An 18,677-nucleotide genomic window follows, 5' to 3' on the forward strand; every position below is an offset into this window, starting at 1 on the left:
ACTTTTTCCTTTGTAACTTGAATGCTTTTTATTTATTTTTCTTGCCTAATTGCCCTGGCTAAAATCTGCAGTACAGTGTTGAATGAAAGTGGTGAGAGCTGACATCCTTGTTTTGTCCTTGATCTTAGAAAGTATTCAGTCTTTCTCCATTAACTGTGATGTTAGATGTGGTTTTTTCATAGGTACCTTTTGTCAGGTTGAGGAAGTTTTCTTCAGTTCTTGGTTTCTTGTGTGTTTTTATCATGCAAGGGTATTGGATTTTGTCAAATGCTTTTTCTGCATCAACTGAGTGATTGTGTGGTTTTAATCCTTTATTAGTATAATGTATTACATAATTGACTTTCAGGTTATAGACCAACCTTGAATTCCTAGGATTAGTCACACTTAGCAAAGGTGTACTGTCCTGTTTAGATGTTGCTGGATTCATTTGCTAGTGTTTTGTTGAGGATTTTTACATCTATATCCACAAGGGATATCGGTCTGAAGTGTGGTTTTTGTTTTTTTTGATTTTGTTTGTTTTTCTTTTTATGTCTTTTTCTGCTTTAGGCATCAGGGTAATAACAGCCTTATCATGTGAGTTGAGATGTGTTCTTGACTTCATCTTGAAATAATTCTGGCTTAACTTTGGGCATTCATTTAGCGGTAGCAAATTCTAATTGCCTAATTAGTAGAATGGAGATAATAGTTAACATAACTAATGTTTAAGAAATGATGTGTTTTGAATCCATGGCAGTCAGAACTAAAAGCATCCCCCCAGGGCAGCCACAAATATTTGAGAATGAAAAGGGGGATGCGGAATTAAGCACAATTGGATTAGGTCACAAATTTTCCTCTTCTAGACCTTTGCCTATCTTGAGACATGCAGGGTAGAGGTTCTGAGTCCACTACTTTAGATCCTTGCCTCCTACTTGGTTCCCTTAACTTCTCTTGGTTTTATTTTGGGGTACTCTGTTACCTCATTCTGGTTATGCCTTAAACAATACCTAATTTTAGCATCCTTGGGGTGGTTTAGGCAAGCTTCACAAAAGGGATCAGAAGAGAATGGAGTTGGAAGCATAAAGCACTAAAATTTTGCTAATCGTTCTCTTATGACTTCTTAGCTTTGGATTTTTAACCATTTAAAATGTCAATAAATAGAAGGAGTTTTTGTTGGCTACCACATAACTTATGATGGTGACTTAGTATTTTTTTTCCAGAGGTACGACAGTGATTGGCATTTGGTAGACAGTCAATAAATGTTTATGAATGAATGGAAATGAATGTTAGGGCTTTAAGGGGATATCCAGTTTTACTGAAAAAGAAAGTCCTCCAAGGCAGGAATGCTAGTATTACTGTTGTCATGTTATAAAAATTTAATGACTTAGGCTAAATATTACCAGCAAGACCACATTTTGATGTTGCCAGTATAGTTATAATAGGAAATGTGAGTTTAATCCCTTCCCCTACACAGAACATTTTTTTCTTCTTGATACCACAGAAGATACACTTTTTACACTTGATCTTAGCCAAAAGGCCGAGAAGCAACGAAGATACACTTTTTACAGAAAATGTTTATTTTAGGGGCACCCAAGTGGCTCAGTTGGTTAAGCATCTGACTTAGGCTCAGGTCATGATCTTGTGATTTGTGGGTTTGAGCCCTGTGTCGGGCTCTGTGCTGACAGCTCATGAGCCTGGAGCCTGCTTCGGATTCTGTGTCTGTCTCCTCTTCCTCTGCTTATGCTCTTCTCCGTCTCTCTCTCAAAAATAAACAAACATTAACCCCCCCCCTTTTTTTTTTTAATGTTTATTTTAGGAGTACCTGGGTGGCTCAGTTGCTTGAGCATCCAACTCTTGATTTTGGCTCAGGCCATGATCTTGTGATTTGTGGGTTTGAGCCCTGCATCAAGCTCTGCACTGACAGCATGCGGAGCCTGGTTGGAGTTCTCTCTCTCCTCTCTCCTCTCTCTCTCTCTCTCTCTCTCTCTCTCTCTCTCTCTCCCCCTCTGCTCATTCTCCTGCTTACGCTAGCACATGCACTTTCTCTCTCTTTCAAAATAAATAAAAATAAATACCTTTATTTTGTGCTGACAGCAGGGAGCCTGATGTGGGACTTGAACTCATGAACCAATCATGACCTGAGCTGAAGTTGGATGCTTAACTGACTGAGCCACCCAAGGTCTCCCAGAAGTTCTACTTTCATTTAGCTGTTTTATTTTTTAAATTAAATTTGTTTGTTCTGCTAGTTGAAGTTAGTTCATTTGGGACAAGTTTTGTTAGATAAATTTGTGTCTAAATTTGATTGTGGGAATTAATTTGGAATATGGCTGAAAATACCAAATACTGTATTTTATTACTTTTGTCTAATTCAGAAATGAGAAAAGATTATTGTTAAGGAGATTATATTTGATTTCTTAGTAAATGAGTGACAGAGATAAGACAAGGACTTTAGCATTTCCTGAATTCTAGTCATGTTCTCAGCAGCTTATGGACTCATTTATAATATTGTATCCATAACAATTTTTATATAAGATCTCTCCAAGTTATATTATCTTTATGGAGGGATTATGTTCAGGATTTTTTGGGATACATCTTTATCCATAAATGATCTAAAGCATTGTTTCTCCTACTTTCCTTTAAAGTACCCTCAGTCTAGGGTTGTCCAGAGCAACTTCTCACGAAAAGGACATTTCTCTGAAGACTCCTTTATCTTGAAAAAAATGAGAATTTTGTATTTTGCTACATAATATATTTGTGTTTATTTTAATAAAAGTATATGCAATTTTACTACAATCTTTGATGAAATTGACACTCCAGCAAGGTGTCTCTCTTGATTATTCATTGGCTTCAGTTACCCCCTATTTTATATCACTGTGCTCATAGTGTACATGAAAACCTGGTTCAAGAATCCAGAAATTAGTGGTTTAAAAAGGTATGTTCCTTTTCAAGAATGGTGTGCCTTTCCAATGGAGGGAACACGTGTGCTGTCTCCAAAATCCCTAGGTTTGTTCTGCCATCAGAGTGAGATTTTGGAAGTTGCATCTTAACTTTGGACTTAGCAACTGATTTAAAGTTTTGTTTTTGTTTTTGTTTTTGAGAGAGATTGAGAGAGCCTACCCATGAGTGGGGGAGGGGCAAAGAGAGGGAGAGGGGAGGGGAGAGAAAGAGAAATAGAGAGAGAGAGAGAGAATGAATCGCAAGCAGGCTCTGTGTCCAGTGCAGAGCCTGACCTGGGGCTCAATCCCACAACCATGAGATCATGACCTGAACTGAAATCAAGAGTCTGTCATTCAACTGATGGAGCCACTCAAGCACCCTGGACTTAAAATTTTTTTAAGTGACATTTGCCTTGTGCACCTGTTGTCTCCTTTTCTCTTTGAACATTTTTCCCCCTCTGACTCTCTTTATCAGGCCCTCCATGAGTTGGCTGTTCATGGCTGCCTTGAAGTTCTTCTGCATGTTTACTTCTATGTTTCATTTAGAAAAGAAGCCAAGCAGTTTCTTGGAAAATTTTGGGCAAATTCTGACATTTAAGTTTATCATCGGAAACAGTGTTTAGGTCCTAGACAGATTGCTTCATTTGACATTGCCTCGTCGGCTAAGTCAGAATATTGGAGTACTCCTTTTGTTATGTTTGGTCAATGAACTTTTTGTGGTTAATTCTAATTATTTGAGAATTTTTTAATGTTCTATATTAAAATTTAAAGCAGCAGAATTAATTAAAATCCACCTAAATAATCAGTGTAGTTTTTGACAACTTGAGAAACTTTATTAAAATATTTCATATAAAGTCTTCATTAAACTGCATGCATTAGAAGGAAGTAAGTGCCTGTGTTGCTACTTTCAAATCTGGTACCATGGAGGAGAAAACCTAGATCTTAATGTAGCTGGTGTGAAAGAACCTGACTTGTTTAAGTGGTACAGTTATATTCAGTTGCTATCTTCTGAGTTATCCCTAAATAAAGTATTTATAGATTTAGAAGTGTTTTCAGAGTTAACCTGTGACTTTAGTTATTATTATTACTAACAATTATTATTACTTACTGCCTAAGATTAGTTTTTCTTCTCAGTGAGTTATTGGATCACTTCTGTGGTGAAATGGTAAGGTAATTTCTTTATGTAAATTTGACAGTCTGTATCTCTAGTATGGAGAAGAAATTTATCTTGTTTTTAGGTGGGATTGAAACTAAGGAATGCCATGCATTCTTACACTACTTTACCATTTACAAAAGTTTTTCACATGCCTTAAGCTGTTTAATCTTACTGTAAGTTTGTTGCTACTGGACTGAATACATAAGAATATATATTTTGAATGGGTTGAGACCTCCATTTAATGAAAAAAAAATCTTGATTTCTGAGCCTTACAATTCTTGTAATCAGTGTGAGGATTTTCTTTTACTGACATCTGGCTAAATCTTGATACTTGTGAAACTATGAAATAGGTACTATTGTTTGAGCTTAATATCTTTGTCACATTTGTAGTTCTTATTAGTCAAGTAAGTAGCATGTTTCTGTTGGGAGACTGTAACTCTGGAAGGCAGGTGATATAGTGGGAAAGTGAGAATTGGAGACTGACCTCTGATCCCATTGTGTCCTTCTGCTGTGGGGCTTAGGGTAGAACCTTAACTGTTCTCTCTTGGCCTTACCTTGCTTTCCCACTAATAAAAGTTGGAGGTTTAGCTAGATGACCTTCCATATTCCTTCTACATCCAAAATTCTTTGATTTAAATTTCTTACTATTGGCTCAGTTCATTCAATTCTAGCTTTCTACTGAATATTTAGCTGATAACATATTAACATGAGAGCATGCACCAATTTCAGTTTAAAGTTGTTTCTTTCATGATATAATTTTAATGTTGTCTTAAATAGATTGATGTGTTCATTTCTGTGACATCTGGAACAGGGTCTTGAGCTTAATAGATACTCACTAAATTTTTGTTGAATAAATGAATTTTACTTTTTTATGTGGTTTTGGATTTATGAATGTAAATCTTTTTCAGAATTAGAATATGCTCTCGGGGAGCTCAAAGTATTTTTATGGATAGTGTTATCTGAGTTTATGAATGAAAACATTGTTTGCTGGAGTGTGTAGATAGGGATTTGAAGTTTGAATTAGGGAAGAGGTGCTGACCTTATCTCGTATTTTAACCTCTTCAATTACTGAACTTGGGAAAATAGCTTCATTAGTTAACTAATAACGATAATAGTTAAATTTATGAGGTAGGCATTACTATCTCCTTTTTACAGAGCAGAAACTGGGGCTTATAAGTTTAGTACTTTGCCCAAAGTAACACAGCTGATAAGTCAAGGAGGCAGGTAAAATCTAGGGCTACCCCTGGATCCTATATTCTTATTTACCACACTATAGCTTTCTTCATTTATTCAGCAAATTCTTACAGAGTGCCCCCTTTTGCAAGGCTCTGGACTAGGTCCCCAGGATATAATGATGCAACAATAAATAACAGAAACTGGGTCCCTGTTCTTTTGAAACTAAATGGTTTAGGCTTTAGGACTTTCTCCTTAGTTTTAATAAATATTTTTAAAGTGCAAAACAAAACAATCCCTTGTCTTTTTGAGATTAGTTTGGACATATGAAGTACTGAATTTGTGATAGAATGTTCTGTTTAGGACTATCTGGCTTGTATGTATATATATATATATATATATATATGTACATATATATGTGTATATATACATATATATATATATGGTGAAGTTATTAGAGAGTGCCTTCTTGGGATATGTTTTTTTTTTTTTTTTTTTTTAATTTTTTTTTTTCAACGTTTTTAATTTATTTTTGGGACAGAGAGAGACAGAGCATGAACGGGGGAGGGGCAGAGAGAGAGGGAGACACAGAATCGGAAACAGGCTCCAGGCTCCGAGCTATCAGCCCAGAGCCTGACGCGGGGCTCGAACTCACGGACCGCGAGATCGTGACCTGGCTGAAGTCGGACGCTTAACCGACTGCGCCACCCAGGCGCCCCTTGGGATATGTTTATTGTACAGGTGAGAGTTATAAATCTGAAGTTGGAATAGCCATAGTTCCTGCCTTTTAGGGCTTTCAGACCAGCTTCAGAGGTAAGACTGATAGATGGAAACAACCTCAAAGGAATTATAGAGAGCCTTTAACTATTATAGGGCCAATTATCTCCCTTGTTAAATATGGTATGTAAATGAAATGGCGGAACATGTCTTGAAGGAAAAATAAGTCGCAGTGGGTTGGGGGAGAAGAATGAACAAGGAATGGTTGTGAGAAGGGATGGTCCTCTTTTTCTAGGCAGAAAGAACATATAAAGACATGGATGGGTACAGAGTTGTATATAGAAGGAAAGGACTTTTCTGAGGAATAAATAACATTTTATATAATATGACAATATGAATAATCCAAGTAATATAATATAGGTGCTCTAAAATATGAGAAATTAATTAGGATTTTTTTGACTTCAGGTATAGAAAACCTAACTTAAATTGGCTGAAACAATAAAGAAATGTTGTTACATTGTTCTTGTGTAGCTGGAAGTCCAGTAGTCTTGCAGAGGTCAGGATTATTTGATATAATGGCTTCATGCTGAAAAGTTCTTGCCAGCTCTCCATTCTGCCCCCTTTGATGAGGATTGTGGCATCTTCAGGCTTGTTGTAGGGTGACTGTAGCAGTTTGAGGTGTCATTTTTCGCACAGTCTAAAGAAGAGGTAACTGTTTCTCATTTCATTTTTAGGAATGAAGAAGCTTTTCTCACACTTCTCTCTAGCAGGCCTTCCAGTGGGCTTCTACTCATGTCTCAGTGGCCAGGATTGGGTTTCATGCCCATTCCCAACCAATCATTGGCAGAGGGGATGGGTTAAACTAATACAAATGTCAACTTTGAGAGTCAACCATAATGACTACTCCAAGAGTGATATGAATAGTAGGGTGTATGTGTGTGTTTAATCAGCCTTGACATCCACTGTGTTTCTGGGGTCAATTTTAAGAAAATGTATCTCTCTTCTTAAGATTTTTGCATTTTAGTGGCTTACCTTTGAATCTTTTTATTTGTAAAAATTGGTGCCTTAGGAAAAAGACATCTGGTTTGAGATAAGAATGTAAAACATGTTTGACTGATTTAAATGCCATAAACACTGTGAACTCCTGGCTCTTGGGCTAAGCATTGAGAGAATGGGAAAGTTGGAATTTATTTTTCCCCAAAAAGCATGTTTTAAAATGAGCATTCCCACCTTTTTCCTAATCCACTGAATAAAAAAGTATTTCACAATCTTCGTTATTTGGGGGCCTAATTAAATCTCACGGTTGAGTTTTAGGACTAGGCCCAGTCCACTTACTAATCAGTAGTAAGATTATTTTGTGGTGGGTGTCTTTGAACATAATATTTTTAAGTATATGCTGGAAGGGGCTTTGCCTTATTCGGTGTTTTTCATTTGGCTCATTTAGATTTCAGAATCCTTAGATTAGGACTTGAGTTTGCCATCTGTTGGTCTGTGTTTAACACCTTTCTGCTGTATTTTATGGAATTCCTATTTATATGGAGATATGTGTATACTTTTTTAATCAACTAAATTTTCTTTCACAGGATTATAAAAAGCCAAGACCAGCATCTCTTTTGGATGGTACACGTATATTAGTTTATTCTTTGTGTAATTTGACCGTGACTTCATTGTAGTGTGATTTTAAGAGTACAAATGGGAGCTCACTGACATACAGGTGTAGATGCTGTAGTTGCTGGTAACTTTGTGGGAGGACTACAACCGAGAGGGTGTTTGTTTGGCTAGCAGAAGTGAGCATACCACCGGATATTGGTTCTGGTAAGCCACAAAACAGTATTGAGCATTTCTTATCGTCCTTTTCATAGTAGAGCATACCCTTCCTGTCTTGCTGAATTTGATGATTTAATTGTTGGAATCATTTTTTCCTTCAGTCATTTAAAGCACATTCTGACGAATCCTAGAGTTCTGTTTTAAAATCTCAAACCACTGAAATAATCTTTTGGCAACTTTTTTTTTTTTTTTTTTTTTTTGGTTTTAAAGGATGGTGGAATTATACTTTGTGTAAATGTGACACTTTGCGTTATATTGCTTAACTTTTTTAATCTAGAAAAGGTTCCATTATTGTAAGGCCCTGTTTTCGGAAACAAATAAAATACTGTACCGACAAACTGATCATGAGAAACATAAAGTGCCACCACTTTAAACCAACTCTGGTAGGAAAAGTGGGAAGTTTGCTTTTTGTTGGGAGATTTGGTTTCTCTGTGGAGTTCTTTGTTAAACTTTTAGCATAGCAGTGAACTTCCTTTTGGTGGCGACAGGAAGCATAAATACTCATTGTGTAATGCCATTTGCCTGCTTTGGCGGATCTGCCAAACCATGACACCCAAAACAAGACGCGTGCTTCTTAACGAAAACTACAGTTCCCAGCGGGCCCGGCGCGGGTGGGCCATCACTTCCCCTCTAGCTCCCGGTCGTCCCTTCCCGGGCTGGCCCGGCGCGGGCCCTGGCCTGCGCCTGCGCAATGACGACGTGCGCCTTTTTTTTTTTTTTTTTTTTTTTTTTTTTTTTTCCACCCTGGCGGCTGCGGAGCGCTGCGCTGGGGCTAGTGCCCAGGCGTGCTGCAGTGTATCGAGGCAGTCGCCTAGGACAAAGGGCGGCAGAAAGCGCTTCGCTGGTCAGGGAGCTTCCTACCCGATTCAGCGCGCGTTTAACCCTGGAATAGTGTGGCACCGACTGCATTAGCCTGTTTACTACACAGTGCAAACAGTTCCTCGCTCACGTCCTCTTGCTCCGCCGCGCCTGCCCGCCTTGCCCCCTCATAGCCTGCGCGCGGCCCCGCCAGCCCCGGCGCGGAGGGAATGTGACGGCGTCAGCGCCTCAGGTTAGCCTCACCTCGGCCGGAGCGAGGGCCCTCTCCCGCCTGCCGCAGTGCCCCGTGCCGTGGCCGCACGTCTCGGAGCAGCTGGGTCCCGGCGCCGCGGCCTCCGCAGATGGAGGTGCAGAAACAGCGGCCGCGGCAAGGAGCCATGACTGAGGCGGCGGCGGCCGCGCCTCCTGGCGGCCCGCGGGGGTGGCGCGGCGGGCGCCCCCTGGCGGCGCGCCGGGGCGGAGCGGCCCTTCGCCGCCGCAGCCGCAGCCGGCGGAGGCGCTGCTGTCCCTCCTCCCCGTGTCCCCGGCGCTCGCCCGCTCGCTCGCTCGCTCCATTCTCCCTCCGCTTCAGATTAAAGGGGGGGAGGGAAAAGGAGCTCGGCCGCCATTTTCCCAGTGCCGCCGCCACCGCCGCCACCGCTCGCCGAGCCGGCGGGAGAACCGAGCACCGTAGCGAAGCCGACTCGTCTCACCGCGGCGGCGCGGGGGGCGGCCGGAGCGCGCTCCCCGGCCGGGAAGAGGCGTGCGGGGGTGGCGGCCGGGGTGCGGGCTCGGGCTGCAGACGGCGGTGCTTGTTTGTGCGGGGCGGGGGGGCGGCTTCACCCTCTGCCCCCGCCCGCCAGTCCTCCCCGCCGGGCTGCGGTCCTCGACAGTGCCCAGGCCCCGCCGGAGCCGAGGAAGGCCGGAGAAGGGGCCCGAAAGAGAAGAAAAAGCGGCCGCTCCCCGCCGCCGCCGCCTTCCCCTCCCCCTCCGCCTCGCCCCCCCCCGCCCGGAAAGTCAGGGCGGCTCCGGGCGCCGGGGGGGAGGAGAGCGGCGGGCCCGGGCCGGAGCCGCCGCCGCGCGCCCCCGCCTGCCGCCGCCGGCCCTCGGCGCCCAGGCCGGGGGCTGTTTGCAAACTGCGCCCATTTTGTGGGGCTGAATCCGCCCGGGCAACGCTCCTCCATCACGTGGTAGGTGCTGCTGCTGCTGCTCCTCTCCTCCTCCTCCTCCCGCTGCCCTTTCTCCTTCTCCTCGCTCTCCCTGTGGCTCCCATTTCTCTCTCTCTTTGTTAGTTGTAACTAGAAAGGCAGGGCAGGGCAGGAAAAATCCTCGGAACTTTAAATGGCCTCACCGGGCTTCCCCGCTGCGGGTCCGGGGCTGGGAGTCGCCCCAAGGGCGGGGGTGTGCGGGGGCCCTTCTCTACCAGCTGCCGCCTCGTTCGCCAGCTTTTCCTTTGGCGTTCTATTTAAAAATGCGGCCTTAAGAACACGATTTATTCCCGTAAAAAAACCCCCAAACAAACTCTGGCTCTTGGCTTGAACTTCTCTTGACTGCAGAAGGCCTTTTTCTGCTCGTAACACACATCTTGCGCGGTGCACGGTGTGTATCACAACTCTGATTGTTGTGAGATGGTTATTTGTTTCATTTATTTATTACTTTTGTTGTCTATATATTGAGGTCACTTATGTTTTCAGATCTAGTCTCCCTTAGGCGGACGTGTTTGTTTGTTTAAAAAAAAAAAAAAAAACCAAAGAGGAAGAGGCATTTATTTGCTTTTAAGTGAGTTTGGGGGGCCTGTTTTCCGGCTGTCTTTTGATTCTTCAGCAAATAGTTTGATTGTTTTCCATACGATAAACAACCTTAAGCTCATGTCTTACTTAAAAACCCTTTTGTTTTTCATTGTCGGCCCCCAGTGTGGTGGGTTTTGTTTTGTGTGTTTTTTTTTTTTTTTTTTTTTTTGGAGAAACGCGTTACTTAACTATTGCTTATTGATTGCCTTAGGGGAAAGGGGGTGACATGATGGCGCCACTTTAAATTGCTCTCTTTCCTCCTCTGATTTACGCCTCTTTATCCTGGAGGTCACTAGAGCATTTTTCGTGATCTGTTAATAAGACTGTATTTGAGAATGTTAACGTACAACTTGTAGAGCTAGAGTTTGGTACCTTAAAGGTCGAGAGACCCGAATCTAGAGGTCCCCAAAGTTCCGAGAAATCTCCTGCCTCGTCGTCCTGCCTCGCCTCCCTCCCCTCCATTCACAATCCTGGTGTTGCCATCTCCTTTGTCACGTGGCTAGCAGTCATTGTGTTTTTTTGTTTGTTTTGGGGTGTGTGTTTATATTTTTAAACTGTAGCCCAGAAGAAACTATCCCCTCCCCATCGGAGAGATCAAAACGTTTTAGTTGTTTTAGTTTGAGAGTAGGAGAACATTTATAATAAATGATAAAATTACATAATCTCCGCCTTGCATAATCATGATATAGTTATAGATTGTTACTGAACTTTGTCTCTAAAGCACTTTCAAGTATGGACAGTAGTACACTGGAATATCTTTTACACTTTTTAGAATAGTCTGTAGTTTTGATTTTTCCCAGCTTCTTGGGTCTTTTAAGTACCACTGTTTACAAAGGCTTAAGTGGGTGTGTTTTTCCCCTCCCCCCCTCCTATACCTTATACTTGGTTCCTTTTCTAATAAACTGTCTCACCAATTTAGAAATTTTCAGTTGTCTGCAGGCATTGTCAGTTAAAACTATTATTTTCTCCTAACAACAGGGAATACTTTTGAGTAATAATTGTTCTCCAACTGGAGTATTACATTATGTTTCTGTTGCATTTTTGATCCAGACAATTTTTGCTTTTAATTCTTGAGGTTTGGAAGAATGTTCTGTTATCTGTTTCTTCATATCAGTTTTCCCAGTAATTGGGTAAATTCCTATTTTGTAAAATATCAAGTACATTTTTCTGTTGTTCCTACATAGGTTACTAGCTACTTTTCCAGTTAATAAAAAAGTGTACTGTAATAGAGTTAGGAAACATCTTCAAAAATAAAAAAGGTAAATGTGAAATGTAGTGATTCTTAAGTATGCATTGATTCATTTCCTCTTAATGTATATTTTCAATGGTTTGGGCCATTTTCTTTGCTAACAGTTACATCATGTCATGTGATATGTACAGTGTGATGTGTAGTTCTAAAAATAAGGCAAGGTAAAAATGCTCATCCCTTGGGAATTTAAAAAATGTATTATATGTGGGGTAACTGTCCTCAGTCATGGAATTTCAATTTCCGCTATGTTTGTCCAACAAAGTATGCAGTTTCTTTGACCTTTCTTGTATTTGATGTATTTGTTAGTGATCTTGTGATTTGAGGTGGTTAACTTTTTATTTCTCAAGTATGCACTACTCAGAGGGAAACCTTAGATATGACAAAGATTGTTAACCTCTGTATTTTGGTGAAGATGGTTGGTTTCTGATGACTACTACATTTAACTGTATGTAAGTATTTTTGATTTGTGTCTGTAGATAGTTGAGTGATCAACTAAGTATTGATAGAGCTTTGTGGTACGATTGGGTTTTTGGTCCTTTCACTTATATGAATCTGTTGAATGAAGTTTTTTGAAGTGTCCCTGCATCTTTACGGAAAGCCTTATTCAGAACATTAGTATTTGACTGTGCTTTACCAAAGTGAGATGTTAAATCTTTGTCTGATTTTCTTTAGTCCTGCCTACACACGTTATTTCTATGGTTAAACCTGCAGAGCGTTCTTTGATTGTTAGACTTATCATTATCGTGTTGAGGAAAATTCTGGAAGCTGGAAAATGAGTAAGCCTTACAAGTTCACTTTTGAGCTTTTATCAAGGTGAGAAGAAAGGAAAATATTCCCATTTTTTTTTTTTTTCCCTTCTTCAAACACTGCCAAAATACTCTTCCTTTTCTAGTAATGCTACACTATAACCAGAGGCTGTACATCCTCTCCATTTTATTGGGTTGACCACAGATTTTAATTGTATTTTAAAGTGAAAAACAAGTTTTAGATTTGTTCTGTTTGATATAACCTGAATTATGTAATCTGTAAACACAGGGCCATTATGGGTGGTGATGCTGGTTTGAGAAGGCATTTAGCTTTGAGTGCAGTAAAGCTTAGTTGCCTTGTTTTACTGGAAAAGCAATTTTAAAATGTAAAAAGATGCTAGTCTGTATTGGATTTTCTAAAGAGTTTAAAAGAGTAATGCTTACTCCTCTTATATTTAGCTTCCTTGGGGGGTTTTGTAAAGGTTATTTTTTCTTCTTGGTGAGGCCATTAAGATACAGAAACTAAGTGATTTCCTTCCTGGAGAGAGAGAGAGAGAGAGAGAGAGAGAGAGAGAGATTTTAAAAAATTAATTTTTTTTTTTCCAAAGGATCTCTCCCTTGAGTTTGGAAAGGAGGGAGTAGTGCAGAATAAGTATGTGGTCTGTGGCAGATTGCCCCAGAACAAAACCAAATCTCATCATTAAGTGGTTTATTTAGAGTTTTAAGGCACCTTTTCTCTACCCTCTTTCTCTATTTTAAGTAAGTTTCTTCTTTGATTGGTTAGACTGTTCTGGGTCTCAGGAAGCATATTTTACTTTAGTGCCCTATTTGATCATTTTATGAAGGAGCACAGTGCAGGTGTCTCAAATAAAATGGCCTTATACACCTGGCCTGCGTACTCTGTCGGTGCAAAGAGTACTTGGACCATGTCCTTTTCTTAAAATAGGACTTTACTCTTTGGAAACCTAAATTTGGATTGGTTTTTGAGTCTTCATGTTGCTTGTGAAGATACATGTTTGAATTATAGTTTCTATCTTAAGTGCTTATTAGTCTTTCTTTGCATATACTAAAAGTTGTGCAAAAAATACTCCTGCCTGAGTGTAATAATTCGTAACACAAAATAAGACTCTTTCATCAGTACTTCCTATTCCTTGGAATGTGACATCAACTCAGTGAACCACGATAATAGTTAGAAAAGACAAATATTCCACTGTACTAGAGGTCCCCAACTTTTGAAGGCCACAAGAAGGTCCTTGGGTGTTGCTTGCAGATTGTGTGTCATAGGAAAAAGACATGTTGTGGAAGGGTCACTGTTAGTTACTCAGTTATCATTTGTTCCTAAGATACGCCATGTAGCCTGTTTATTATAATGTAGGGTGAAATGTATAGAGGAAAATTAGCCAGTTGGTGTGATTTTCCAAAAAGAACTGAAGTAGATACTTTTTATGTGTTAAGCTTTTTCACCTCTTTGATAAAGGTAGAGCTGAAATGCAGAGTATGAGGAAACCAACTTCAGTGTAGAGAACACAACTCACGTTCGTGAATGAAAAACAAACAAGCTTGGGTAGTTTGAAAGAAAAAGTTAAATATTGTGTATGAAGGTTTTAAGTTTTTATGCAAAGAGGCCTTTCAAGGTTGGAGTTGTTTTAAATTCTTGATTTATTGTTGGGTAGCAGTGTCTGGCAAATAATAGTTGTTTAATAAATGTTACCTTCTGCAAGCCTTGCTTTTCCAAGATTATAAGATAGCTCCATAAACTTTAACATTTGAATGCCTAATGCTTCTAGAGAGTTAATTTAGCTGGGAATTATTTAGCTTTATATTTTATGTTGTTGATTGTAAACTTGCCCATTTTTCTCTAGTCCTAATTTTTTTAAGAATTACGGTTGCCCCTCAAGCTTTTGAGAGTCAGGAAATGTAAGGTGGAGGTGAATTCAGTGCAGTTTTATCTAAATGTTATCAAAAACTCGGTTCTTGTTACTTGAATAGGAATCCCAAATGAGATCTCATTCTGAATTTTAAGTACAGCATATTCTGCCCTTGTTTGGAAAAAGTTGTTTCTGAGTGGCATCAAACTTAATGGAGTCCCTTACTTTTTAATTTCTTTTTAAAAAGGGAGCAGCTTAAGGTCAGACCTGGTTAAATTCAGTTGGAGAAGTGTTGAGGAATAAAACAGATGAATAATGATTTTGTTAGGATGTTACACCAAAAATTGCTAAAAACTGATGTCCCAGGCTTTCTTTTGCTACTCCTGTTTGGCCTTTGTGACTGCATATTAGCACTTCCATGGGAGGTTGTGAAGGGATAGAGGTAAAGCTAATTAGTTTCTGATGTTTGCTAGTAGAGAGGCTTTGTAAAAATGCTAGTTGATTAAATTGAACTGTTAGGGAAGTTACATTAAACTGTTCATATATTACTGTGGAGAACTGAGGATGTTTGAAGACCTCAAGCATATATAAAAGAAATTGGACTGCTGTTTTTTGCAGTTACTGATTTACTGCTTACCTCTTAGTTTTTCCTTTGACCTCCCAAGGGAATGAAAGAAGGATGGTAGTATTTCTTTCTTGCTTTTTTTTTTTTTTCAATGTTTATTTACTTTTGAGAGACAGAGACAGAGCGTGAGCAGGGGAGGGGCAGAGAGAGAGGGAGATACAGAATCCGAAACAGGCTCCAGGCTCCGAGCTGTCAGCACAGAGCCCGATGCGGGGCTCGAACTCACAGACCATGAGATGATGACCTGAGCTGAAGTCAGATGCTTAACCGACTGAGCCACCTCAGGCACCCCTAAACTCCATTATTTTGATACATAGTCATTTTTCAAAAAGATTTTCTGTTTCTGTAGTTAAAAAAATAATTTTTTTTAAATGTTTGTTTATTTTTGAGAGGGGGCAGCGAGAGAGGGAGACACAGAATCTGAAGCAGGCTCCAGGCTCTGAAATGTCAGCACAGAGCCTGATGTGGGGCTCTAACTTAAGAACCACGAGGTCATGACCTGAGCCAAAGTTGGACCCCTAACCAACTGAGCCACCCAGGTGCCCTGTTTGTATAGTTTTTAACATAAATGGGATTATACTTAAGTGGCTTTTTTTTTTTCATGTTGCTGTATATCATAGAGATTTTTTTCAAATCAACACATACAGTTCTCTTTTTTTATTTAAAAAAAATTTTTTTTAATGTTTATTTATTTTTGAGAGACAGAGACAGTGTGAGCAGGGGAGGGGCAGAAAAAGACATGGAATCTGAAGAGGCTCCAGGCTCTGAGCCATCAGCTCAGAGCCCGACATGGGGCTCGAACTCACAAGCCGTGAGATCATGACCTGAGCCGAAGTCGGACGCTCGACCGACTGAGCCACCCAGGCGCCCCCAGTTCTCTTTTTTTAAATAGCCGCATAGTATTCTAGTGTTCCTTTTTAAGTGTTGTGGGTTTTTTTTTTTGTATTACAATTCTTCATTGAAAGAATTATGATATTTCTATATCTATGAGAATATTTCTGTTGGATAGGTTCCTAGACTGCAGTTACTAGGTAAATGTTTGGGTAATGGCATGAAAAATTTTGATAGATAGTGCTTTCAAAAGGCTTATGTAACCAAACTTAATAGTTTTAAAAGTACAGTTAAAAAGTTTGCTAGTCTGAGTGCAGGTGCTTGGCATTGTAAGTGACTGGAACTTGAGGTAGATGAAGTCTGTCCTAGATTCAGTTGATGCCTGCTCCTTGTTAGGTTGTTATCACCTTATGATCAGACATATCCATTAACTTCATGGTGGATCTCCGTCTGATGCATTCAACATACAGTGTTCGGGTTAACTAACATGTGTTGGTCTACTTTCTGCCAGGCATGGGACCACCTGTAGAGAATAAAGATAAAACAAGCCATAACCCTCCCTCTACACCCCCCCCCCAATTTTTTTTTTAAGAAGTATATAATCTAGGGAAGGAGGGGACAGACAGGATGACAAGATGGGGAGTTTATATCATGAACTGTTGCCCAGGGTATCATGGGAGTGCAGATAAGACCCTAGAGAGGGAAGGACTCCTAACTCAACCTGAAATAAATGGTGAATACTTGAGAGGACATGTGATCTCTTGGAGCTGAACCTTGAAAAGAAAGTGTGAGCAAAGGTGCAAGAGCATGGAAAGAGCCTGAAACTCTAAATAAGATTCAGGTGTTTGGAGTGGGGACAGGTTGGATGGAGATGAGGCTGAGTATAAAAAGGGGCCCGGGGCGCCTGGGTGGCGCAGTCGGTTAAGCGGCCGACTTCAGCCAGGTCACGATCTCGCGGTCCGTGAGTTCGAGCCCCGCGTCAGGCTCTGTGCTGACAGCTCGGAGCCTGGAGCCTGTTTCCAATTCTGTGTCTCCCTCTCTCTCTGCCCCTCCCCCGTTCATGCTCTGTCTCTCTCTGTCCCAAAAATAAATAAAAAAACGTTGAAAAAAAAAAAAATTAAAAAATTAAAATTAAAAAGGGGCCCAGATATATCCTGTGTGGAGAGTTTGGATTCATCCTTACCCTAGAGTCAGTGAAGGATTTTTTTTTTTTTTTTAACATTTTTTATTTATTTTTGGGACAGAGAGAGACAGAGCATGAACGGGGGAGGGGCAGAGAGAGAGGGAGACACAGAATCGGAAACAGGCTCCAGGCTCCGAGCCATCAGCCCAGAGCCTGACGCGGGGCTCGAACTCACGGACCGCGAGATCGTGACCTGGCTGAAGTCGGACGCTTAACCCACTGCGCCACCCAGGCGCCCCAAGGATTTTTAAGAGGAGCACAGCATAGTCAGATTTATGTTCTGTTTCTCCTTCCTTTCTAATAATCATTTTGGTAGTGGATGCTAGATTGAAGGCTTGCTGAGACAGGAAGAAAGAACAGTTGGGAGATTATTACTGCTTGAATTACTGTAGTACATAACGAGGCTTTGAACAAGGCAGTGGCATTAAGGATGAAATGAATGTGCCTGTCATTCTGTCTATTGAACCCTCCCTATTTAACCTTCAAAATTCGGTCAGAATGTCCTCCTTTTCTGGAAGCCTTCCTTGATCTTTGTAGGCAAAACACAGTGCTTTATCATCTGGGCTTACCTGTGCACGTACTTTCTATCCTCTTATCTTTGGCATTAATGAAACTACTCCAGTAGTCTTTCTGTTGTTTGTATCTGGCATTAGTATATTTTTAAATGAGGTATTTATGATAGATGGTAAATCAGTAGTTGAGATCAGGATTCACTCACATGGGGCATGTTGAGGGGCAGGAATTGGTTTTGGATTTGGTATTGGGGGAGGGAGTGGATTTGCACGTGGGACGCTTGCGGTAACTGTATGAGTGATGCTGGACCCTAGTTATTCTTTAGGTATCAATGTAGATGTTGTCTCCTGTGGGAAGCCTTTTATGACCTTACTGACTCCGTTTGTGTGAGGGTCCCTTAAGGTCCCCTGGGATTCTCTGATCACATAGTAGTGTCTGTCTTAAGTGGCCCTTATTAACCTTGTAGGCACTTAGTGCAATAATTTGAATGTTGTAGGCATTTTTGTAAAATGTTTATTAGAGAGATTAGTTAGTATTCCCTCTCTGGCTTTCTTCTAAAGACTAAACAAAATTCGAAGTCTAGTGTCCAGCAATTAAGGTCCTTCCAGTATATATATGTAAAATAACTACATATATATATTTTTTAATGTTTATTTCTGAGAGAGAGACAGAGTGCGAGCAGGAAAGGGGCAGAGAGAGAGGGAGACACAGAATCCGAAGCAGGCTCCAGGCCCCGAGCTGTCAGCACAGAGCCTGATGGCAGGGCTTGAACCCATGAACTGCCTGACCTGAGCCGAAGTCAGCTACTTAACCGACTGAGCCACCCAGGTGCCCCAAGCCCCTTCCAGTTTAAACCTAGCCTTAAACTACTTAGTATAGTAGTTAAAAGCATGGGGTTTAGAACTGGAGATTTGAATTGGAATCCTGCCTCTGCCACTTAGTAGTTGTGTGATCTTGGACACATTACTTAACTTTTGGAGCTTCAAACTTCATCTATAAAATGTGAGTAAGTACTTTATAACGTTGTGAGGATTAAATGAGAACATATGTATAAGGCAGTACAATGACATGGTAAAAGGTCAGTTAAGGTTTGTGAACAGCAGTCGTAGTAATAATCTGTCCTCCAGTCAGATAACTGTTTCCCTTAGTAGTTACAAACTGTATTCAGTTATGAGAAGCCCTGTTGGCATGGGCACATGTTAGGGACTGGGGTGGTGTACTGTCCACAATAGTGGGTTTTAATCATAAAAATTTTGCCTCCTATTCTCTATTGTATTCTATAACAAAAC

General features: G+C 40.7%; 1 protein-coding gene across 4 annotated transcripts in view; it reads left to right on the forward strand.

Annotated features, from left to right (window-relative positions):
• Nucleotides 1-18,677, forward strand: part of KANSL1 (KAT8 regulatory NSL complex subunit 1) — a 177,849-nt gene that overhangs the window by 17,727 nt on the left and 141,445 nt on the right. Inside the window, exon 1 of one of the 4 annotated variants that reach the window (XM_058705955.1) lies at nucleotides 9,635-9,773. The exons of the other annotated variants lie outside the window; for them this stretch is intronic. The gene's annotated coding sequence lies outside the window, so the exon portion shown is untranslated. Of the gene's footprint in view, nucleotides 1-9,634; nucleotides 9,774-18,677 lie in introns of those variants that run through there. 4 annotated transcript variants of the gene reach the window in all.

Source organism: Neofelis nebulosa, chromosome 16, assembly GCF_028018385.1.
Source record: "Neofelis nebulosa isolate mNeoNeb1 chromosome 16, mNeoNeb1.pri, whole genome shotgun sequence".
In the NCBI taxonomy this organism is placed as follows: domain Eukaryota; kingdom Metazoa; phylum Chordata; class Mammalia; order Carnivora; family Felidae; genus Neofelis; species Neofelis nebulosa.